Raw genomic sequence first — 26,973 nt, 5'->3', positions numbered from 1 at the left:
ATCGGCTTGATGTCTGCCGAATCACTAAAGGGGCACATATCGAACATTTGTGAATGCCTAAAAAAACTTTTTGAGTTTTTGTATGTGTGTGCAAAGCACTGTGAAAATATCTCAAATAATAAAGTTATTGTAGAGCTGTGAAATCGCTTCAATCGTTTGTAATAACCCTGTATTACTACATTTTTTTTCTTCAGATACCACATTTTTTTCATTACTTATCTGCGAAAGTTCAAGATTCCAAGTAGTCGTGTGTGTACACAAGGGGCACTTGTTCCTTCCTGCAATCTGATGATATATCCCTTGCACTCATTACAAAAGTTCCAAGCATTACTAGCAATGAGTGCCTGCAGTTCCAGTAAATTTCAGGATGGGCAATACTATGACTTTTTACATTTACTTCCGTTTCTACAGTTGGAGAAGCAATACTTTGGCACTTTTCCTGATAGTTTTGTTGATAACCAATAGGATTTTCTCAGTCATTATGACTTTTTTCATTTGAAATTTTTAATTTTCAGTGAAATGTATTGAATGCTACTTGAACAAAGAAAACTTTTGGTAATAACCTACTGAATATTTTGGATTTAAACATAAGGATGTAAGTTTTGATCATTGAATCAAAATAATGGCATTCATAGTCATATTTATAATAAAATACTTTGTGCTTTGCTTATACCGAAGAAATGTGCATACTATTTTGGCATCAAGGTGGCATACCTAAAAACAATTGCGTGGGTACTTGTCTATCATTTGAGATATAATAACTATTGTGACTTTCTTTCAAATTTAGCTTCATACCAAAAATAACAATCTAAGAATTCTGCCACTCTTTGACAAATGTCAGGGGGTGTCCCGTGCAAGTAGAACTACGATCTGCACTCTTTTCTCTACTGGACAACCGAAATTACTTCCTCCGAGCAAGGAGGTGTCGAGGTAAGACTCGGTCGGCCTTGAATGTGGGAGGAGGGCGGTTCAATCCCAGATTTAGATTTCCATTAGTTTCCCTAAGTAACTTAACACAAATACCACGATAATTCTCTGTAAAAGCATACTGCCCATTTCCTTCTTCATTACGAGTTCACGATCCATTTCTAGTGACCTAGTAATCGGCAGCCTGTTAAACCCTACTGTTCCCTTATTTAAGTATTACTTCTGTGTCTGTGAATGGTTCTCCGTAAATGTATCAATGGATGGGTTTGAATTCAGGATACACTACATCAGAGCCATTAGAACTCATACCATTTTTGCTATCATGTATATACAACTTAACCCCCTCAGTGTATTTATCCACTGTAGTGGACGATTTTATTTTCAGTCTATATACATGTTCGAGAAGCTTTGTAAGGCACATACCGTAGCAAACTTTGTAGTGGACATTCTCTTCTAAGAGTCTGCATTTCAGTGACAGCTGTTGACCAATTTTTTAACAACAATGCCACACACAGTTGTGCAAAGATGGTTGTTGAGTGGGACTACTAAGCCTTGAGAATTGGAGACTTTTTTCTAAATGTTCAACCAAGTTCTGGTATTTTTCTCCTGTTGAGTGAGGTTTCCAAATTTTAAAACTAGTTATAAGATAGCAGAATTACAGACGCCTTGGGAAAGTTTCAAAAAATCACCAACAGCGGTGGACAAAGTGTCTATAGCCATCTTCATCTTTGGTATGTTACTACAATCCCAGTTTTGCTTGTGTGCTGGTTCTAAATGTATGCTCTCATTATTGGAATAGTTTGTTGTTAGCGATTAATTGGAATTACTTTAACAATGATTAGGAATTATAACGAAAAACTCAGTGTGGAAGAGATTTTAGCAATTCTGGAAAACAGTCATGTATCTGATATCCAAGAACTTGAACTTATAAAAATTTTTCTTCAGTGGCTGAGAGCAATAAAATTCTCAGACAATGGGCTATCTCTAGGAGGAAGATAAGCATGATGGTGAGCCAGATTTTGATACACTTTCTAACAATCACATTTTGTGGGAACACATTTCTGTCTTGCGTCTTGGAGAAAATGCCTCTGTTGAACAAGTGTATTGCAGAATCATTGGATTATGGCACAAAAACTGACTATAAATAAGAGAGGTAGGTCTTAAATGAACCTACCACAATACACACTGATTAGCAAAAATATTAAGGCCATTGCTTAATAGCCTGTCTGTCCGTCTTTGGAACGAAATACACCACTGATTGTGCATATCAGGGTCCGACAGTTTTTCAGTATGTTTGTGGAGGTATGTGGCATTATATGTCTACATACAGGTCATGTAATTCATGTAAATAATGGGCCACTCATTTGTGTACACAGTGATGGCACTTGATGGCAACCCAGATGGGTACCATAGTATTTACATCAAGTTAATTTGGTCACCGAAACATGAATATGAGTTCACTATAATGATCCTCAAACCACTTTCTACATCTACATCTACAGCCATACCCCACAACCCACCTGACAGTGTGTGGCAGAGGGTACCTTGACTACCTCTATCGGTTCTCCCTTCTTTCCAGTCTCGTATCGTTCATGGAAAGAAGGATTGTCGGTATGCCTCTGTGTGGGCTCTAATCTCTCTGATTTTATCCTCATGGTCTCTTCGCGAGATATACGTAGGAGGGAGCAATATACTGCTCGACTCCTCGGTGAAGGTATGTTCTCGAAACTTTAACAAAAGCCCGTACTGAGCTACTGAGCGTCTCTCCTGCAGAGTCTTCCACTGGAGTTTATCTATCATCTCCGTAACACTTTCACGATTACTAAATGACCCTATAACAAAGCGCGCTGCTCTCCGTTGGATCTTCTCTCTCTCTTCTATCGACCCTATCTGGTACGGATCCCACACCAGTGAGCAGTATTCAAGCAGTGGGTGAACAAGTGTACTGTAACCTACTTCGTTTGTTTTCAGATTGCATTTCCTTAGGATTCTTCCAATGAATCTCAGTCTGGCATCTGCTTTACCAACAATCAAATTTATATGATCATTCCATTTTAAATCACTCCTAATGCTTACTCCCAGATAATTTATGGAATTAACTGCTTCCAGTTGCTGACCTGCTACATTGTAGCTAAATGATAAAGGATCTTCCTTTCTATGTATTCGCAGCACATTACACTTGTCTACATTGAGATTCAATTGCCATTCCCTGCACCATGCGTCAATTCATTGCAGATCCTCCTGCATTTCAGTACAATTTTCCATTGTTACAACATCTCAATACACCACAGCATCATCTGCAAAAAGCCTCAGTGAACTTCCGATGTCATCCACAAGGTCATTTATGTATATTGTGAATAGCAACGGTCCTACGACACTCCCCTGCGGCACACCTGAAATCACTCTTACTTCGGAAGACTTCTCTCCACTGAGAATGACATGCTGCGTTCTGTTATCTAGGAACTCTTCAATCCAATCACACAATTGGTCTGATAGTCCATATGCTCTTACTTTGTTCATTAAATGACTGTGGGGAACTGTATCAAACGCCTTGCGGAAGTCAAGAAACACGGCATCTACCTGTGAACCCGTGTCTATGGCCCTCTGAGTCTCATGGACGAGTATCGCGAGCTGTGTTCCACACAATCGTCTTTTTCAAAACCCGTGCCGATTCCAACAGAGTAGATTTCTAGTCTCCAGAAAAGTCATTATACTCGAATACAATCCGTGTTCCAAAATTCTACAACTGATCGACATTAGACGTATAGCTCTATAGTCCTGCACATCTGTTTGACGTCCCTTCTTGAAAACGGGGATGACCTGTGCCCTTTTCCAATCTTTTGGAACGCTACGCTCTTCTAGAGACCTACGGTACACCGCTGCAAGAAGGGGGTCAAGTTCCTTCGCGTACTCTGTGTAAAATCGAACTGGTATTCCGTCAGGTCCAGCGGCCTTTCCTCTTTTGAGCGATTTTAATTGTTTCTCTATCCCTCTGTCATCTATTTCGATATCTACCATTTTGTCATCTGTGCGACAATCTACAGAAGGAACTACAGTGCAGTCTTCCTCTGTGAAACAGCTTTGGAAAAAGACATTTAGTATTTTGGCCTTTAGTCTGTCATCCTCTGTTTCAGTACCATTTTGGTTACAGAGTGTCTGGACATTTTGTTTTGATCCATCTACCGCTTTGATGAGAGACCAAAATTTCTTAGGATTTTCTGCCAAGTCAGTACATAGAACTTTACTTTCGAATTCATCGAACGCCTCTCACATAGCCCTACTCACACTACATTTCACTTCGTGTAATTTTTGTTTGTCTGCAAGGCTTTGGCTATTTTTATGTTTGCCGTGAAGTTCCCTTTGCTTCCGCAGCATTTTTCTAACTCAGTTGTTGTACCACAGTGGCTCTTTTCCATCTCTTACGATCTTGCTTGGCACATACTCATCTAATGCATATTATATGATGGTTTTGAAGTTTGTCCACTGATCCTCAACACTATCTGTACTTGAGACGAAACTTTTGTGTTGAGCCGTCAGGTACTCTGAAATCTGCTTTTTGTCACTTTTGCTAAACAAAAATCTGTCTACCTTTTTTAATATTTCTATTTACGGCTGAAATCATTGATGCAGTAACTGCTTTACGATTGCTGATGCCTGTTCTACGTTAACTGTTTCAAATAGTTCGAGTTTGTTTGTCACCAGAAGGTCTAATATGTTATCGCTACGAGTCGGTTCTCTGTTTAACTGCTCAAGGTAGTTTTCAGACAATCCACTTAAAAAATTTTACTGGATTCTTTGTCCCTGCCATCCGTTATAGACATTTGAGTCTCCCAGTCTATACCTGTCACACAGTCTGACTCCGAGACACGGGCAATTATACTGCTGAAAGGTGACATCGCCATCGGGGAAGACGTCAAGCCTATAGGTATGCAGGTGATTCACAGCTGTATGTGTGTCTTTGATTATTAAGTTTCCTTTAATTTACATCTATGGTCACAAACTTTTTGCTAACAGATTACCAGTTTCTATAATGACCATCACCAGATCTGCAGCAAAAATGTAAATTTTTTGCCAAGTATCCACAACTAAGAGATAAAACGATTTATTACAAACAGTATGTCAATGACATTTTGTTACTGATAGAAGGTGACACCAGTGAGGTCAACACATTGGCCCAAGCAATAGGTAGCATGCACCCCAAAATAACTTTTACCACTGAAATAGAAGAAGATGGCGCCATTAACTACCTCGATCTCACTAGCAAGAAAGTTAATAAGAAACATAAGATTTCGATTTTTAGGAATCCAACTTGTCCATACAGTATCATCAATGCCAGTTCATGCCATCCTCCCCGATACTAAATAGCTTTCTTCACTTCCACGGTTCACCGGCTCCTCCGTCTACCTTTGGACGAAAACGAAATTCGTAAAGAACTTAGCATTTTAAAGCAGATCGCGATAGCTAATGGCTTTTCTATAAATTAAGTCACGCGCCCCTACAGTAGGCTAAAGTAACATTTAACAAACAGCACACACACACACACACAAAAGAGAACTGGCAAAGATAGAATGAAAACCATTCCTACGAAAGTTAACGGCAAAATGTCCCTGCAAATAGATAAACAAAAAAGTCTGATGTCAGAGGTGGGTTTCAGGTTAATAACACCCTAAAACTACGAATAAAACATAGACTGAAAGGAAACTATGATAAATTTGATGGTTCTCGAGTATACAGGATTGACCGCAGTAACTGTGACTTATATCGGTCAAACAGGCCGCTCTTTTAAAGTAAGGTTCAAAGAACACTCACAGCCACGAAACAAAACGGCTTTGGGACAGCATTAGTCTGATACTGGTCATTCTGTAGGGAGCACGGAGAATTGTATGCGTATTCTTCACAGAGTGGAGAAAGGCCGTGCTCTTAATTTGTTAGAGAAGCTTGAAATTTATAAAGCAAAAAAATAGAGAACCAACTAAACTGCTTAACTGGCAAAATGACTTTGTGCGCAATGCCTACTTTGCTTTCTTTGACAGTTTTACTCTAATCACTGCACGCCTCTGTTATATATAGTGCGTTGATAATTTCACCTAGTATTGAGTGAAAATCACATAATTACTTCATTTTCATACGTTTTACACATGACTCTAGTATGTTCTTGTTCCTTCTCTATTCATTTCATAGACTACATTAATCAGATAATGTGGATCATCCACTGTTACGGAATTTTATCGTTCTTTTCTTGCAACGGAGCACAGCTGGGTACGAGGTGCCCTCTGCCGGTCACGTTCCTCCAGCCACTTCCCGCCTGTGTGGAATTCTGTGGTTAGCGGGGCAGAGGGCGCTGATTATGTGCTGCACTATGTTTTCTTTCATTTGTGGCTTCTTTAGTGATTTGTTTTACGGTTGTTTAATATTACCCGGTACAGTGTCAACAGTGTTTAATATTTACGTCATTATCTAGAATATTGGCACTAGAGCGTATGTCAACCACTGTTTTTTAACTCTTCCTCTTGTTAACAATATTACTTTTGTCGTATTCTTTTCATTGCTTTTTATTACTGTAATGCCTTTTATACGTTATAAGCTTATTACAGACTTCAACTCTTGTATCCCCCTTTATTTTCGCCGTTTCACTTAAATATTGAAAACTAGTGTATGCCGACATTAGTGACATCTGGTGAACCTACAACACAAACATCTTGTGGCTACTGTATGGCAACTTGTTTATACAGTAGTACTACTGACAAAATGACTCGTGCGTGTGATGTTATTTATATGTATTTGATGATACGGGTGCAGATTCCGCATTTAACATTTGATGATGTCACTATGGCTGCAGTACATTGGGACTTTGTTTTTATGAAACAGGTATGCCCCTTCATATTTAAAGTGCACAGATGTAAATTTTGTCAGTACTACTTTTCATTGTGGTCTATGTATTGTTCTTAAGCTGTATACAGGGTGTTACAAAAAGGTACGGCCAAACTTTCAGCAACATTCCTCACACACAAAGAAAGGAAATATGTTATGTGGACATGTGTCCGGAAACGCTTACTTTCCATGTTAGAGCTCGTTTTATTACTTCTCTTCAAATCACATTAATCATGGAATGGAAACACACAGCAACAGAACACTTTGTTACAGGAAATGTTCAAAATGTCCTCCGTTAGCGAGGATACGTGCATCCACCCTCCGTCGCACGGAATCCCTGATGTGCTGATCCAACCCTGGAGAATGGCGTATTGTATCACCGCCATCTACAATACGAGCACGAAGAGTCTCTACATTTGGTACCGGGGTTGCGTAGACCAGAGCTTTCAAATGCCCCCATAAATGAAAGTCAAGAGGGTTGAGGTCAGAGAGCGTGGAGGCCACGGAATTGGTCCACCTCTACCAATCTGTCGGTCACCGAATCTGTTGTCGACAAGTGTACGAACACTTCGACTGAAATGTGCAGGAGCTCCATCGTGCATGAAACACATGTTGTGTCGTACTTGTAAAGGCACATGTTCTAGCAGCACAGGTAGAGTATCCCGTATGAAATCATGATAACATGCTCCACTGAGTGTAGGTGGAAGAACATACTGACGAAACTAAAATGAGCTCCAACATGGAAATTAAGCGTTTTCGGACACATGTCCAAATAACATCTTTTCTTTATTTGTGTGTGAGGAATGTTTCCTGAAAGTTTGGCCGTACCTTTTTCTAACACCCTGTACAGTTTGTGAGTGTATGTATGTTTTTCCCATTTTTGCTGTACTCTGATGATGGTCATTATAGACTGAAATTGGTAATCTGTTAACAAAAAGTTTGTGACCACAGACATAAATTAAAGGAACTTATTACACACACAGGTCACTGTTTTTTCGCGACGATGTCGCAGCTTGTGAAATCTTTGATTATTACCGCAGGTCCCATGCCAGTGCAGGAGAATGTCTCCCATAGTACAATACTGCTCCCACCGGTCCGTGTCCATGGCGTGCTGCACGTTTCCAGCAGCTAGTCACCCTCTCGATGACTGCATTCTTGGAGACGACCATTAACCTAGTGCAGCAAAAACGTGATTCATCCAAAGAACCGACATATTTCAATTGACCAACGGTCGAGCCCCGACGGTCCCGTTGCCACTGCAGTCGTAATTGATGATGTCGCTGGGTCAACACGTGCACATGTAAGGATGGTCTGCTGCGGAGCTCCATAGTCGATAATATACAGGGTGATTCAAAAAGAATACCACAACTTTAAAAATGTGTATTTAATGAAAGAAACATAATATAACCTTCTGTTATACATCATTACAAAGAGTATTTAAAAAGGTTTTTTTTTTCACTCAAAAACAAGTTCAGAGATGTTCAATATGGCCCCCTCCAGACACTCGAGCAATATCAACCCGATACTCCAGCTCGTTCCACACTCTCTGTAGCATATCAGGCGTAACAGTTTGGATATCTGCTGTTATTTCTTGTTTCAAATCATCAATGGTGGCTGGGAGAGGTGGCCGAAACACCATATCCTTAACATACCCCCATAAGAAAAAAATCGCAGGGGGTAAGATCAGGGCTTCTTGGAGGCCAGTGATGAAGTGCTCTGTCACGGGCTGCCTGGCGGTGCTTGGACCAATTTCAGACGATAAGGTTTCATAACTAACCTTTTTCGTAGGACTCTCCATACAGTTGATTGTGGAATTTGCAGCTCTCTGCTAGCTCTGCGAGTCGATTTTCCTGGGCTGCGAACAAATGCTTGCTGGATGCGTGCCACATTTTCATCACTCGTTCTCGGCCGTCCAGAACTTTTCCCTTTGCACAAACACCCATTCTCTGTAAACTGTTTATACCAACATTTAATACACCACCTATCAGGAGGTTTAACACCATACTTCGTTCGAAATGCACACTGAACAACTGTCGTCGATTCGCTTCTGCCGTACTCAATAACACAAAAAGCTTTCTGTTGAGCGGTCACCATCTTAGCATCAACTGACGCTGACGCCTAGTCAACAGCGCCTCAAGCGAACAAATGTACAACTAAATGAAACTTTATAGCTCCCTTAATTCGCCGACATATAGTGCTTAGCTCTGCCTTTTGTCGTTGCAGAGTTTTAAATTCCTAAAGTTGTGGTATTCTTATTGAATCACCCTGTACAATGAACAGTGAGCTCCGAAATACTTGCGCACGCATTCTGTAACGAATTGTGGATACCCAACCATTTAGCGCCTAGTGCAGTTTCAGTGTCCTTCTACCTCTCTCCGTAGATGTTCACAAAAGTAGCATGTGAACATTCGACCAGATTTGTCATTTTCAAAATACTCTTTCCCGGACTCTGCGTAATGATAATCTTCCCTTTGACAAAGTAATTTCCCCATTTGCAGCCCATATCTTCGCTAGGGTTATCCCCCACCCGTGTCTGTCATGCCAACATACTTTTGTTACCACATCACATGTGTGCAATGGGCAGTGATCATACTGTTTTGGCTTATCAATGTACGTGCATGCAAAGTGTAGAAATTCACTGAAACACGTAGAGGATATCAGATACGTTTCTGTGAACCATTTACCATGCTTTGATCAGCAGAAATCAGCCTCTACTTGCAAAAACCCAGGGTGCAAAACTAAGATGCACACGAGTGTTCCAGATGCGAGCTCCATCTTTGTATACCAAGAGAGCATAATTACTTTCTACAATTCTATACAAAATAAACTTTGCATGAAAATACTGTCACCAGAAACCTTTCACTTTTGTAAAGATTTTTATAGTAAATTTTCATATTTATTTTACAAGCTTATGATTTAAATGTTCCATTCCTTTACAAAAAGGTGTCACAAAAATTTTGGAGATTAAATGTACATGTCCCATAACTTGGATTTGGGTGGTCCAATTTGGTTCTGTTATATGAAAAAGTTTCAAAAAATAAGTTCTGCTTGGATACAAAATTATCATCTCAGAAGTGTAAAAGAATGACCGAAAGGCTTAATAATGTGATAGAATATGAAAGATTTTCAAACAACTTACGGGAATTCAGCCCGGTAATATTTTCAGCGACCTCCGATATTTCGGCGGGAGAACACCCCGCCATTTTCAAGACAAACTGCAACAGACAGGTGATGTACATGCAAATTTAAAACCTTAGTTCTCTGACTAATGCAGGAGAGATCTCTCTCTCTCTCTCTCACACACACACACACACACACACACACACACACACACACACACTGAACACTAGTGCCACCAAAGATGACTAAAGTCAGAGTTATCGATAGTGAGACTAAGAACTAGCAGATGTTTATGAAGTTGCTCGCTAATTTAATCTCAACTGCCTCCCCAATAACACTCTCCCAATAGCTGGACGTGCATGCCAATATCTCGGTATTATATAACATGGGTGACCAGTATCAAAGCAATGTTCGGCAATTGCAGATCTACTTGGCTGCTGTAATCGTGAGTGCCGTTTATCCTCACGGTCCTCCACGGTCCTGATACTTTGACCAATATATGCCATGCCGCAGCTACAAGGATTACGATATACACCCGCCTTACGCAGTCCAAGATCATCCTTAACGGAACTCAAAAGTGTTCTAATTTTAGATGGAGGTCAGAAAACACATTTCACATCGTATTTCCGTAAAATACGACTGATCTCGTTGGAAGTGCTTCCTCCATAAGGCAAAAATGCATAGACTTAGGTGTCGACTCAGAATTATCACCAATCATCCAATACACAGTTGGTCGATGGCGCATTGCACGTTCAATCTGTCTATCACTATAACCATTTTGGTGAAACATAGCTTCAGGATGGGACAGCTCAGCCTACAAAGTCTCAGCGTCTGAAATGACATGTGGCCTGCGTACCAAGTTACGAAGTACCCCTTCACGCTGAGCTGCATGGTGACAACTATTAGCCTGTAAATACAAGTTGGTGTGAGTACATTTCCTGTAAACTGCATGTCCCAATGAGCCATCATCTTTCCTCCTAACCAAGACATCAAGAAAGGGAAGACAACCATCCTCTTCCACCTCCACTGTAAAACAAATGTTAGGGTGGATCGAGTTCAGATGTTCTAGAAAGGCATTCAAATTCTCCCTACAACGAGGCCAAACAACAAAAGTATTGTCAACATATTTAAAGAAACAGGCAGGTTTCAAAGGCGCCGACCCCAATGCACGTCCCACAAAGTCTTCCATAAACAAATTTGCAATCACAGGTGACAACGGACTACCCATCACAACTCAATCTGTCTGCTCGTAATACTGGTCCCTGAATAAAAAGTAAGTGGATGTCAACACATGCCGAAAGAGGTTAGTTAATTCAGTACCAAACCTAACCTCAATTAACCCCAACAAATCAGACAGAGGAACACGAGTTAAAAGAGAGACTACATCGAAACTCACTAAAAAATCAGAATCATTCAACAGCAGTCCAACCAAACGACGTAAAAAATCAGCTGCGTTCACGATGTGATGTTCACACCGACCTATCTGTGGACTCGACAGAGAAGCAAGACGCTCGGCTACACGATATGTCGGAACGCCGATATTACGCACCATAGGATGTAAAGGAGCCCCTTCCTTGTGTACATTCGGAAGGCCATATAACCCAGAGGAAACAGCACTATACGTGTTAAGACTCTCGATAGTGTCCTGTAACACTGCCTTCCGAAGGCACACAAGGAAGGGGTTTTTTATCTTAGTCTAATTGCGCCTATGTGAGATGTATGATGGTGGCAGCATGGTCTGTGCTGGACTATAATGATTGCTAACAACACAAGAGGGCTAAAGTGCACTTATGGTGTACCACACTTTTCCATTGTGTCCTGTTGCTGACAATTTGTTTCTGGCAATCGTAGCCAGTCAGGTGATAGTATATGGTAGTCACTGAAAGTAAGTAAACCTAACGGTTTCTTCTGGTGACGTATGCGACTAGATTTGTTTTCGATATAGCAACCAGGAAGTAAACAAACTAGACGTCTTGACACTGACCTGCAGTGTACTCTGAGGGATCGGTTAGGTTGGAATATTACACTTTCATTTCAAGTTAGTGAAGCTATTGAATACGAATGGAAGAAAACTTTGTGCTTACATGATAACCTATAGAGAAGCCCGGGACCTAGAATAGGTCAGAATGTGCCTATTTGGTTGCATTTGCAAAACCAAAGATACCAAATCCAAAAATAAGATTGCTATATTAGACTGATATGCAGCACAGCCAGAAATGTACTCTCATCATTGCTATGAACTAATTGTTTGTCATATTTCCTTGTTGTTGTTGTGGTCTTCAGTCCTGAGACTGGTTTGCTGCAGCTCTCCATGCTACTCTATCCTGTGCAAGATTCTTCATCTCCCAGTACCTGCTGCAACCTACATCCTTCTGAATCTGATTAGTGTATTCATCTCTTGGTCTCCCTCTACCATTTTTACCCTCCACGCTGCCCTCCAATGCTAAATTGGTGATCCCTTGATGCCTCAGAACATGTCCTACCAACCAATCCCTTCTTCTAGTCAAGTTGTGCCACAAACTCCTCTTCTCCCCAATTCTATTCAATACTTCCTCATTAGTTATGTGATCTACCCATCTAACCTTCAGCATTCTTCTGTAGCACCACATTTCAAAGGCTTCTATTCTCTTCTTGTCCAAACTATTTATTGTCCATGTTTCACTTCCATACATGGCTACACTCCATACAAATACTTTCAGAAACGACTTTCTGACACTTAAATCAATACTTGATGTTAACAAATTTCTCTTCTTCAGAAACGCTTCCCTTGCCGTTGCCAGTATACATTTTATATCCTCTCTACTTCGACCATCATCAGTTATTTTGCTCCCCAAATAGCAAAACTCCTTTACTACTTTAAGTGTCTCATTTCCTAATCTAATTCCCTCAGCATCGCCCGAGTTAACTAGACTACATTCCATTATTCTTGTTTTGCTTTTGTTGATGTTCATCTTATATCCTCCTTTCAAGACACTGTCCATTCCGTTCAACTGCTCTTCCAAGTCCTTTGCTGTCTCTGACAGAATTACAATGTCATTGGCGAACCTCAACGTTTTTATTTCTTCTCCGTGGACTTTAATACCTACTCCGAATTTTTCTTTTGTTTCCTTTACTGCTTGCTCAATATACAGATTGAATAACATTGGGGAGAGGTACTACTGCGTTGAAAATTTTGATGATGTGGTCAATTTCTATCCAGGTAGAACAAAATTACAGTTAACATTGTTCACGAGTTATAGAAGATTACGAATGAATTTTCTGACTGACTACTGACAACTGACTCACAATCCATCACATTCACTCTCCACCATTTATCGCACTAACAGTTATCGACAGAAGCATATGACAGAAATGTCGTGGTACTCTATAAATGTATTTTTTACCCTACAAGTGGGTACAAGTCTAGAACAGTGGCAGTGGTGTACTCACGTGTTTAACACAGTAATGTCGTCAGTCCATTCCGTGAGGTACGATGGGAGCAATTGAAGATGTGAAACTTCCTGGCAGATTAAAACTGTGTGCCCGACCGAGACTCGAACTCGGGACCTTTGCTTTCGCAGGCAGGTGCTCTACCATCTGAGCTACCGAAGCACGACTCACGCCCGGTACTCACAGCTTTACTTCTGCCAGTATCTTGTCTCCTACCTTCCAAACTTTACAGAAGCTCTCCTGGTAGAGCACTTGCCCGCGAAAGGCAAAGGTCCCGAGTTCGAGTCTCGGTCGGGCACACAGTTTTAATCTGCCAGGAAGTTTCATATCAGCGCACACTCCGCTGCAGAGTGAAAATCTCATTCTGGAATTGAAGATGTGTCAGCTGTTTGTGTTATGCAGCCAATGCGAGACCGACAAACAGATGACGCGTTTTGAATACATTCAGAAAAGAAGTTTAAAAATTGCTGTAAATAAGATTATAAATATAATGCAACAACAGCATCACAACTGTATGTATAACTGAAAAACAGTGAAATATTTCTCTGCTCTCTGTTGCTGTGCAATTAATCTGCCTGAGAACCTGAGTAAGTGGATCAATGTTTTTGATAAATCATGAGAGAAGACAGGTGGATCAACGTCTTTTATTAAATTATGAGTGGGGGTAAGTGAATACTAAATCTGTTAAACCACTGCACTTCATCCTATTTGCTGACATAATCACAGAATACTTCTCTCTAAACTAACTAATGCACTGAAAAACAGAAAACAAGACAATGCTTTCAATTTTGGCACTAGAAACACATTGCCTGTTCTCAACTCTCACTGGTTATATTGTCCCCGATGCTATTCAATCTGTATATTGAGCAAGCAGTAAAGGAAACAAAAGAAAAATTCGGAGTAGGTATTAAAATACATGGAGAAGAAATAAAAACGTTGAGGTTCGCCAATGACATTGCAGTTCTGTCAGAGACAGCAAAGGACTTGGAAGAGCAGTTGAACGGAATGGACAGTGTCTTGAAAGGAGGATATAAGATGAACATCAACAAAAGCAAAACGAGGATAATGGAATGTAGTCGAATTAAGTCGGGCGATGCTGAGGGAATTAGATTAGGAAATGAGACACTTAAAGTAGTAAAGTAGTTTTGCTATTTGGGGAGCAAAATAACTGATGATGGTCGAAGTAGAGACGATATAAAATGTAGACTGGCAATGGCAAGGAAAGCGTTTCTGAAGAAGAGAAATTTGTTAACATCGAGTATAGATTTAAGTGTCAGGAAGTCGTTTCTGAAAGTATTTGTATGGAGTGTAGCCATGAATGGAAGTGAAACATGGACGATAAATAGTTTGGACAAGAAGAGAATAGAAGCTTTAGAAATGTCGTGCTACAGAAGAATGCTGAAGATCAGATGGGTAGATCGCATAACTAATGAGGAAGTATTGAATAGAATTGGGGAGAAGAAAAGTTTGTGGCACAACTTGACTAGAAGAAGGGATCGGTTGGTAGGACATGTTCTGAGGCATTGAGGGATCACCAATTTAGCATCGGAGGGCAGCGTGGAGGGTAAAAATCGTAGAGGGAGACCGAGAGATGAATACACTAAGCAGATTCAGAAGGATGTAGGCTGCAGTAGGTACTGGGAGATGAAGAAGCTTGCACAGGATAGAGTAGCATGGAGAGCTGCATCAAACCAGTCTCAGGACTGAAGACAACAACAACAACAACAACAACAACAACTGGTTATTTGAAAGTATCATCCCACTGACAATGCGAAACTGCCTAGTTGCCACCCTATGAGCAGTAGATAGCTCCACCACAACTGCCATTGGCCCTGATCAGGAATTTAGCCGGAGAAGGGTACCAATCAAGGTTTGAAATTAATCCTTACCAGACAACTCAGATGGTACCTGAACAAATCTATAACCAATCTGAAGACAGTCTTGAAACAAATAATCACAGTGATAAATGAAAACATTACGACTACCGCCCACCGTGACGATGAATGTCACCCGGTGGCATTGTGGGCACGGGACGCGGTAACGAAGTATGCAAACAGAACGGACACGGACAGGGGATCGTCCTAGCGAAGATACGGACTGCAAATGGGGAAATCCATTGAGATAAGCAACTTTGAGAAAAGGCAGGTTATTATTACGAAGAGCACGCAAACGAGTACCAACGGAGAAGCTGGTTGTGAGCCTCTACAGAAAGAGGTAGGAGGACAGTGAAACCACTAGGTGCTAAATGGTTGGACGTCCAAGAATCGTCACCGAACGAGGGGTTCAGAGGATTGTCTGCTCTGTGAAGTAGGATAGATGGTGATCTGTGGCATCTCTGCCAAAAGAGCACAATGATGGTGCATGCACAAGTGTTTTGGGGCACATTGTTCATCATATGTTGCCAAATGAGCAGCTCTGTAGTACACCACCCCTGTGTGTTCACATGTCGATCCAACATCATCATCAATTACTTATTCCAGTGGGCATGCGACCATCAGGATTTAGCCACCAATCAATGGAAATGTGACTGCCCTTCGGGTAAATCACATTTTTGCTACACTAGGTCGATGGTCGTCTCCTCAAACACCATCACCAAGCTAAACAGTCGCTCAAAACGTACAGCGCACCACGCACGCAGCATGGTGAGAGCAGTCTTATGGTTGTTGTTGTTGTTGTTGTTGTTGTTGTTGTGGTCTTCAGTCCCGAGACTGGTTTGATGCAGCTCTCCATGCTACTCTACCCTGTGCAAGCTTCTTCATCTCCCAGTACCTACTGCAACCTACATCCTCCTGAATCTGCTTGGTGTGTTCATCTCTTGGTCTCCCTCTACGATTTTTACCCTCCACGCTGCCCTCCAATGCTAAATTGGTGATCCCTCGATGTCTCAGAACATGTCCTACCAACCGATCCCTTCTTCTAGTCAAATTGTGCCACAAACTCCTCTTTTCCCCAATTCTATTCAATACCTCCTCATTAGTTATGTGATCTACCCATCTAATCTTCAGCATTCTTCTGTAGCACCACATTTCGAAAGCTTCTATTCTCTTCTCGTCTAAACTATTTATTGTCCACGTTTCACTTCCGTACGTGGCTACACTCCATACAAATACTTACAGAAACGACTTCCTGACACTTAAATCTATACTCGATGTTAAATTTCTCTTCTTCTGAAACGCTTTCCTCACCATTGCCAGTCTACATTTTATATCCTCTCTACTTCGACCATCGTCAGTTATTTTGCTCCCCAAATAGCAAAACTCCTTCACTATTTTGAGTGTCTCATTTCCTAATGTAATATCCTCAGCATCACCCGACTTATTTCGACTACATTCCATTATCCTCGTTTTGCTTTTGTTGATGATCATCTTACATCCTCCTTACAAGACACTATCCATTCCATTCAACTGCTCTTCCAAGTCCTTTGCTGTCTCTGACAGAATTACAATGTCATCGGCGAACCTCAAAGTTTTTATTTCTTCTCCATGGATTTTAATACCTACTCAGAATTTTTCTTTTGTTTCCTTCACTGCTTGCTCAATATACAGATTGAATAACATCGGGGAGAGGCTACAACCCTGTCTCATTCCCTTCCCAACCACTGCTTCCCTTTCATGTCCCTCGACTCTTATAACTGCCATTTGGTTTCTGTACAAATTGTAAATAGCCTTTCGCTCCCTATATTTTACCCCTGCCACCTTCAGAATTTGAAAGAGGGTATTCCAGTCAACATTGTCAAAAGCTTTCTCTAAGTCTACAAATGCTAGAAATGTAGGTTTGCCTTTCCTTAATCTAGCTTCTAAGATAAGTCGTAGGGTCAGTATTGCCTCACGTGCTCCAATATTTCTACGGAATCCAAACTAATCTTATGGTATGGGAGATATTCTCCCACACTTGCACGGGACACGTCAGTAATCGAAGACAAGCTGACAGCTGCGAACCACCTACATCCCTTCATGCTTGATGTCTTCCCCCATTCGTGATATCTTTCAGCAGTATAATTGTCCGTGCCTCGGAGCCAGAACACGCTACGGTGGTTTGAGTAGCATTCACCGGGGGCCTGTTGTTTACACAAATTACACGAGTTGTGCATAGACATCTAATGCCACATACTTCCGCAAACCTATAAACATTCTGTTGAATCCCTGATACACAAAATCAGTGATGTATTTTGTTCCACAGACAGACAAATAAGTTATTAAGCAGGTGGTCATACTGTTTTGGTTCATCAGCATAAAATGCAAATTAAATGAGCAAAAATTACCAGTCAGCACCAGAAGTGAACATTAATGGTTTGATTCAGAATGAAACAGGTTGCATGAATTACTTTGGGTCCCACTGGATAACAAGTAAGATGGAGGCAACTAGCAGATGAACTTGTAACGGTACTTTGACTACCGCGCCTCTGCCAATACAGAGATATGATTTACGATCGCGCATGCGGAAGAGCACTGCGCCAGCGACCATTTTTTATAAATAATTTTGATCTCTTTTTTTTTACTTTTACGTTTTTAACAACTAATTGATTACTCTCTCTCTCTCTCTCTCTCTCTCTCTCTCTCTCTCTCTCTCTCTCTCTCCCTTGTCTTCATAAGAAAGACTTGTATTTTTTGGCGCTGTGTTAAATATGCTTTTAAGTGAAAATTACAACTATATTATGAAACGAAGTTATTTCAATAGTGATTCGAAATGGTTATTGCCAAATTTATAAATTAATCCTGACAGTGACAACTTCAAGATATTTTCAACAGATGGAGAACAATGAAAACAGGTCATCCTACAAGAACATTAAGAAGACAGCCACGAAGACAATATTACGAGGTGCATTCAAGTTCTAAGGCCTCCGATTTTTTTTCTCCGGACTGGAAAGAGATAGAAACATGCGCATTGTTTTAAAGTTAGGCCGCGTTCATTGTCAATACGTCCCAGAGATGGCAGCACCGTACAGCAGATGGAATTTCACCACCAGCGGCGAGAATGAGAACTGTTTTAAATACTTAAAATGGCGACGTTTTTCTTACTTGAACAGCGTGCAATCATTCGTTTTCTGAATTTGCGTGGTGTGAAACCAATTCAAATTCGTCGACAATTGAAGGCGACATGTGGTGACGGAGTTACGGATGTGTCGAAAGTGCGTTCGTGGGTGCGACAGTTTAATGAAGGCAGAACATCGTGTGACAACAAACCGAAACAACCTCGGGCTGCACAAGCCGGTCTGACGACATGATCGAGAAAGTGGAGAGAATTGTTTTGGGGGATCGCCGAATGATTGTCGAACAGATCGCCTCCCGAGTTGGCATTTCTGTGCGTTCTGTGCACACAATCCTGCATGACGACCAGAAAATGCGAAAAGTGTCATCCAGGTGGGTGCCACGAATGCTGACGGACGACCACTCGGCTGCCCGTGTGGCACGTTGCCGAGCAATATTGACGCGCAACGACAGCACGATTAGGACTTTCTTTTCGTCGGTTGTGACAATGGATGAGACGTGGATGCCATTTTTTCAATCCAGAAACAAAGTGCCAGTCAGCTCAATGGAAGCACACAGATCACAGTCACCAAAAAAATTTCGGGTAACCGCCAGTGCTGAAAAAATGATGGTGTCCTTGTTCTGGGACAGCGAGGGTGTAATCCTTACCCATTGCGTTCCAAAGGGCACTACGATAACAGGTGCATCCTACGAAAATATTTTGAAGAACAAATTCCTTCCTGCACTGCAACAAAAACGTCCGGGAAGGGCTGCGCGTGTGCTGTTTCACCGAGACAACGCACCCGCACATCGAGCTAACGTTACGCAACAGTTTCTCCGTGATAACAACTTTGAAGTGATTCCTCATGCTCCCTACTCACCTGACCTGGCTCCTAGTGACTTTTGGCTTTTTCCAACAACGAAAGACACTCTCCGTGGCCGCACATTCACCAGCCCTGCTGCTATTGCCTCAGTGATTTTCCAGTGGTCAAAACAGACTCCTAAAGAAGCCTGCGCCGCTGCCATGGAATCGTGGTGTCAGCGTTGTGAAAAATGTGTATGTCTGCAGGGCGATTACGTCGAGAAGTAACGCCAGTTTCATCGATTTCGGGTGAGTAGTTAATTAGAAAAAAAATTGGAGGCTTTAGAACTTGAATGCACCTCGTATAATTAATACTATGTTTCTAACAGACTTATAAGGTAAATTTCCACTAGTTTCTGATGCTATTTCCGTACAGACACTTTTTGTAGTGTTGCTGACCCGGTCTGCCATGCACGGTCAAATTACAGCACTATCTCAATCAATAGTACAAAGTCCGCCTTATCCGTAACTTATTCCATCAAAATTCAAAACCCAATCAGATTTTCTATTTTATATTTTCACGGCAGAACCGCGAGGAAAGGAAACACTACAAACTAATGAAGCAGCTCAGCTGAGTGTGTTTTTCTGTTAGTGTAATTTCTTTATGTAGAACTACTTACGTTAAATTATTTTCAGACCCTGCTGCCTTACGACACTAGTGCGCAGCAAAAATACTGTGAAAGGTACCTAATCGTACACCTTGCAGAAGCCTCTTTAAGGATGTTGGAATTCTTACACTTATTTCCCAGTACATTTGCTCGTTAATAGTTTTTGATGGCAAGAAATTCAATTGAACTGTATTGTACACAATCACAATACAAGACAAAAATTATTCTCAAGCAGAATTTGCCTCCTCGCTCAGGATTCCGAGTGGAGTTACATTCTCCCATCCAATTTAAAGCAAGAAATTGTAAATTTGAAAGAAAAATAAATTATATAATTTCGAGGATTGAAAATACCTGAGAGGCACTCACTCGTTCATTCATTCACACGTCCCATTCGGTACGTACTATCGTGTGAATGTCCTTCGGAAATATGGAACACATCAAGTTATACATTAATAGGCAGAAGCAGTCAGTTTAGAGAGTACTCCAAGCAAATGATGACTAGATCTACTCTGCCAATAATGATAAACATGAGATTATCAAAATTATCTACTATCTGTTTTAGTTGGTAGAGGAAAAACAGTTTCTTTGATAATAGCCCCTGCTCATCCTTCTATACTGTCAGCTGGTGTTTTATTCTGATACTTCAAACAAAGCATTTATGTAACTTTGCTAATACCACTATCAGGAGTCTGTATACTGACAAAGTACAGATCTTTCTAATACAAATATAAGAGTCACACAGAATTTACATTCTTGAGTGCTCCAGTACTGTGTTTGTGTTTTGGTGAGTTCATCCTAATTCACTCTTATTATTAATACCGTTAGGCAATATTATGAAAAGGAGAGTTGCTACTCACCATATAGCAGAGACGCTGAGTCGCAGATAGGCACAACAGAAAGACTGTCAGAAAGTGTGCTTTCGGCCAACAATGCCTACGTTGAAAATAGACAACACACACACACATACACACACACACACACACACACACACACACACACACACACACACACCACCGTCTCTGGCAGCTGAAAGCAGACTGCCCGCTAGAGACTGCGCTCATATGTGTGTGACTACTCTTTTCATAATACTGTTACATAACACCCCGGATTATCCATTGTTTTAAATACCATTAGGCATTATATATATTGCCACATAAATGTACGAGGGCACTTCAATAAGTAATGCAACACATTTTTTTTCTGAAACGGGGGTTGTTTTATTCAGCATTGAAATACACCAGGTTATTCCCCAATCTTTTAGCTACACAACACTATTTTTCAACGTAATCTCCATTCAATGCTACGGCCCTACGCCACCTTGAAATGAGGGCCTGTATGCCTGCACGGTACCATTCCACTGGTCGATGTCGGAGCCAACGTTGTACTGCATCAATAACTTCTTCATCATCCGCGTAGTGCCTCCCACGGATTGCGTCCTTCATTGGGCCAAACATATGGAAATCCGACGGTGCGAGATCGGGGCTGTAGGGTGCACGAGGAAGAACAGTCCACTGAAGTTTTGTGAGCTCCTCTCGGGTGCGAAGACTTGCGTGAGGTCTTGCGTTGTCATGAAGAAGGAGAAGTTCGCTCAGATTTTTGTGCCTACGAACACACTGAAGTCGTTTCTTCAATTTCTGAAGAGTAGCACAATACACTTCAGAGTTGATCGTTTGACCGTGGGGAAGGACATCGAACAGAATAACCCCTTCAGCGTCCCAGAAGACTGTAACCGTGACTTTACCGGCTGAGGGTACGGCTTTAAACTTTTTCTTGGTAGGGGAATGGGTGTGGCGCCACTCCATTGATTGCCGTTTTGTTTCAGGTTCGAAGTGATGAACCCGTGTTTCATCGCCTGTAACAATCTTTGACAAGAAATTGTCGCCCTCAGCCACATGACGAGCAAGCAATTCCGCACAGATGGTTCTCCTTTGCTCTTTATGGTGTTCGGTTAGACAACGAGGGACCCAGCGGGAACAAACCTTTGAATATCCCAACTGGTGAACAATTGTGACAGCACTACCGACAGAGATGTCAAGTTGAGCACTGAGTTGTTTGACGGTGATCCGTCGATCATCTCGAACGAGTGTGTTCGCACGCTCCGCCATTGCAGGAGTCACAGCTGTGCACGGCCGGCCCGCACGCGGGAGATCAGACAGTCTCGCTCGACCTTGCGGCGATGACGACACATGATTTGCCTAACGACTCACCGTGCTTTTGTCCACTGCCAGATCACCGTAGACATTCTGCAAGCGCCTACGAATATCTGAGATGCCCCGGTTTTCCGCCAAAAGAAACTCGATCACTGCCCGTTGTTTGCAACGCACATCCGTTACAGACGCCATTTTAACAGCTCCGTACAGCGCTGCCACCTGTCGGAAGTCAATGAAACTATACGAGACGAAGTGGGAATGTTTGAAAATATTCCACAAGAAATTTCCGGTTTTTTCAACCAAAATTGGCCGAGAAAAAAAATGTGTTGCATTACTTATTGAACTGCCCTTGTAAGAATTCTTAGATCCCTGAAGAGGCTTCTGCTGGACAATCAGCTATCAATTAATGCAACATTCTAATGCACACTTCTGTAGAATGAATAGTTTTCGCCTTATCTGCAATGCACCAGAAGATTAAGCAACAGGGCAGAACTGAGTGACACTATGCCAATCTGCAAGTCAACACAGAGAGATTTCTGAGTGGAAAACATATGGCACTGAGGTTTTGCATTTTGTTAGCAACATGCTGTAGCAACCTCACTTGAATCCACCTGGCAGGTACCAAGAAAAGTACCAGGTGTAGAAGCATGAAACTGATAAACAATATTTTATTCAAAATAATCTCCATCGCTATTTATACATTTCTCCCACTTCTCCTGTAGGCTGTGAATCGCATGCCAAAAAAACTGTAGTTCTTTCGAAGTGAACCGGTCAGTGAGCCATTTGCCTACATTTCCATACAAATTGAAGCGTTGTTCAGCGTGTCAGAGTGATGCAAATAGATGATAATTGTACGGAGCCGAGTCTGAACAATAAGCTGCGCGTCCTAGTATTTCCCAACTGAATGCCTCGATCGTTTCCCTGACCCATTTTGTCGTGTGTGACGGGGCGTTATTGTGGAGCAATACGAGGTGCGGCTAGAAAAAAACCGGACTGATGCTGGAAAAAACATTTATTTACAGTTATTTACAATTTCATGTTATCTCCTTCAATGCACTCTCGTCCTTGGTCTCTACACCGCTCCATACGAATTTTCCACTGTTCATAACAATGCTGCAGATCATTTTCGGTAAGTCCATACATTACTTCCGTCGCTTTTTCTTTTACTGCTTCAACAGTCTCAAATCTAGTTCCTTTCAAAGCTGACTTGACTTTAGGGAAAAGAAAAAAAGTCACAGGGGGCCAAATCAGGTGAGTAGGGTGGATGATCTAAGATGGGAATGTTGTGTTTTGCCAAAAACGTCTTCACTGACAACGCAGTGTGAGCTGGGGCATTGTCTCGGTGAAGGATCCGTGACTTTTTTCTCCACAAATCGTTCCGTTTTCTCCGTACTCGCTCACGTAGGGTAGCCAGGACGCTAATGTAGTAATGCTGATTCACTGTTTGTCCCTCTGGTACCCAATCAATGTGCACAATCCCTTTGATGTCAGTTTTTGCTGACAATGGTCTGCCAGTGCGAGTGTCATCACTGGTGTCTTCGCGGCCATCTTTAAATCGTTTAAACCACTCAAACACTTGTGTTCGCGATAAACAATCATCGCCGTACACTTGTTGTAAAATTACAAACGTTTCACTTGCAGATTTTCCTAGTTTGAAACAAAATTTGATGTTAACATGCTGTTCTTTCTGTACACTCAACATTTTCCGACGCACAGACAAAATGTCAACTACTTAAAACAGACGCAACAGGCAGACTGAGTGCAGGAGGCAGATGAAACTCGAGCAGTAGGCGGAGCGAGAGTCACGTGACAGGCCACGCGACTTTCAGCCTTATTGCATTCGTTTTATTGTTTAACCAGTACTAGTCCGGTATTTTTCTAGCCACACCTCGTACGACTGTGTTGTCTTTTTCCATATTCCAGTCATTTTTCGCGTAATGCTCGATTTAAATCGATCATTTGTTGTTGGTAGCGATCAGTGTTAATGGCTTCACCAGGTTTTAGCAGCTCATAATAGAGGACACCCTTCTGATCCCACCAAACACAGAGCATTGTCTTCTTTCCGAAGTGATTTGGTTTTGCAGTGGAAGTCGATGGTTGGCCTGGATTCACCCACGATTCGTGACACTTAGGATTTTCAAAATATATCTATTTTTCATCGGCTGTCACTGTTTGATGGAGAAATGACTTTCTTTTGTATCTGTCGAGCAGCATTTCCCAAGTGGTCTTTCGATTTGCTCGCTGTCTTTCATTCGGTTCGTGCAGAACCTATTTTCCCACTTTCTGAACCTTTCCCACAGCTTTCAACCAAAGAGAAACGGCTTTCTCCATCATATTCAGTTGTTTCGTGAGTTCCTGTTGAGTTTCAGTATCGTCTTCATCCAATAAGGCCTGCAATTCATTGTCTTCTAACTTTCTCGGTGGTTTCCCGCACTCATTGTTTCCACGTCAAAACCACAACTTTTGAATTTTTTGAAACACTCAAAACACCGTTTTCCCAAGGGCGTGTTCGCCGAAAACTCTGACGAGCATTCGATGCGATTCTGCAGCAGTTTTCTTCAAATGATAACAGAAAACCAATGCTGTCCGCAAATTTTAGTTCGTAGCCACAAACTCAACATGTTTACAGGTTTAAAACAGATACCGATGTATGGAACTTGGGTTACTCTGTGTCGACATTCGCCAGCCTTTACAGGAAGCAGATGTCACTGCAGAGGCAGTCTCACAGCCCCCTACACTGATGGCTCGCACCATTTATAGCGAAATTCCAGTTTTGTACTTCTACACCTAGTAAAACTCTAGGGACCCATGCCTTAGAAGTCTACTGATCTGGAACTAGAAGTTAAAAAAAGTGTGGGTGATACTGCACAATATTCTTGTAAATTATTAACAGGTTCTCTGCAAGTAAGCAGTGTTCATATATTCAGAAGGTACAAAAGCCTTTTTACCAGTTAAACTTATGGGGAAATCAATAAATAAAATGGAGTTTACACAAGGATTAAATGTGCACATGAAAAGCAATTTACTGGTAATTAAACACACTCTGCACTAAGACAGCAAACCAGTTTGCAGATTTACAAGTTCATAAGTTGATTTAATTTAACATTTTTTATTACTATTGCCTTTCAGCATATTACTTCAATGATGGAGAAAAAATTCAGATAAATGGATAGATTTATTCCTCTTATAGCATACAACTTCAAATCATTGTTGATTCAATGTACTGGAGACAAATCAGAATTTTTACATTACTTTATATACATTTCTGAAATACTGCTACACAATTATGCACTGCAGTTTCCATAATACAAAGTAAATGCATAATTCTTTTGTTCGAGCTGTAAAATTGTCCTCAAAGAATTCTTCACTAGAGCAGTAACACATTTCTACCAGCTGCGTATAGAGCAATCTTTTCAGTGAAACTCCATGTTAAATATATTACATTCTTTTATTTTAATGGAAATGTTTAACCCATATACTCTGGTGCTTGAGCACAGAGTTTTGAATGGTGTGTTGGGGAGTTTAAGATTCTCTGTGACCAGTGCTGCAGTCTTTGTTGCAACAAAGAGAGTTAATTATATGTTGACTTTTATATGAGAATGATTGCTCATATATGTAAAGGGAACAAGTAGAGAGTACTTTTAGATTTTTTAAACAGTGATTGAAATGATGCCTGTTGTTTGGCAACACACACGGCCCTATCTTTCCGTTATACTAGGAGTCTTGGGACATCTGCTGAATTTTCCCCTCAAGATTGTGGCATACTGAATAACTAACTCTAAGCATAAGAGACAGAATATCTTCCTGAAGCCTATGCTTGTCACACAAGACAAAATGTACAGCGATCAGCCAGAACATCATGACAGCACAGATAACAGACGACACATTGCCGCAAGGAAGCAATGCGCACCTGGTAGGTCAATGGAGCGAGTTGGCACTACATCTGCACAAACACCAGCAAATTCCCACAAACTCCAGGTTTGGGTGCGGTGAGTTCTGACACAATGTTCAGTCACATTCCAGATGTGTTCGACTGGATTGAGATCTGGCGAGTCGGGGGCCAGCAAAGCAATTGGAACTTGCCACTGTGTTCCTCCAATCACTCCATCACACCCAAGGCCTTGTGATACGGTGCATTATCTTGTTGAAAAATGCCACTGCCGAAGGGAAACATGATCGTCATGAAGGGGTGTACGTGGTCTGCAACCAGTGTACGAGGCGTGTTTTTTAAGTAAGTGCCGTTTTGAAATTAAAAAAGACATGCTAAGATATATCAATAATTTTACTTTTTTACATGAAAGCCTGTACCTTAATCTACTTTTCTATACAATTTCCGTCAATATTGAAGCACTTGTCGTAACGTTGTACTGGTTTTTGAGTACCCTCCTCATAGAAGTCTGCCACCTGATTTGTTAACCACTGCATCACCACTGTTTCGACTTCGTCATCGTCTCTAAGACGCTGACCGCCCAGGTGTTTCTTCGAGTGCAGGGACAGATGGTAGTCACTGGGTGCAAGATTGGGGCTCTACGGAGGACGATCTAGAGTTTCCCGTCGAAAAGATGTGATGAGATCTTTGGTCCGATTAGCCACATGCGGACGGGCATTGTCTTGCAGCAAAACGATGCCCTTGCTCAACTTCCACGGACTGTTGTTTTGAGTCCGGTGTGACGTAGGCCACCCACGTTTCATCGCCCGTAACAATTGGCTTAAGAAATCGTCACCGTCATCGTGGTACCGCTCAGGGAAAGTCGGTGCAATGCCTAAACATTTGGTTTTGTGCACATCCGTCAACATTTTCGGTACCCAACGTGCGCACAATTTTCGGTAATTCAAGTGCTCGGTCACAATGCCACACAAAACACTACGAGAAACATTATGAAAGTCATACCGCAAGGAGGAAATCGTAAAGCGTCTGTTTTCTCTCACCTTACTGTCCACTTCCTGCACCAAACTTTCATTAATGACCAAAGGACGCCCACTCTCTTGTTCATCGTGCACGTTTGTGTGGCCATCTTTAAATGCTCTCACCCACCTTC

Source organism: Schistocerca nitens, chromosome 11 (genome assembly GCF_023898315.1).
Source record: "Schistocerca nitens isolate TAMUIC-IGC-003100 chromosome 11, iqSchNite1.1, whole genome shotgun sequence".
Classification (NCBI taxonomy): Eukaryota; Metazoa; Arthropoda; class Insecta; order Orthoptera; family Acrididae; genus Schistocerca; species Schistocerca nitens.
The sequence above is the reverse complement of the archived record's forward strand: the minus strand, read 5'-3'. Positions refer to the sequence as shown.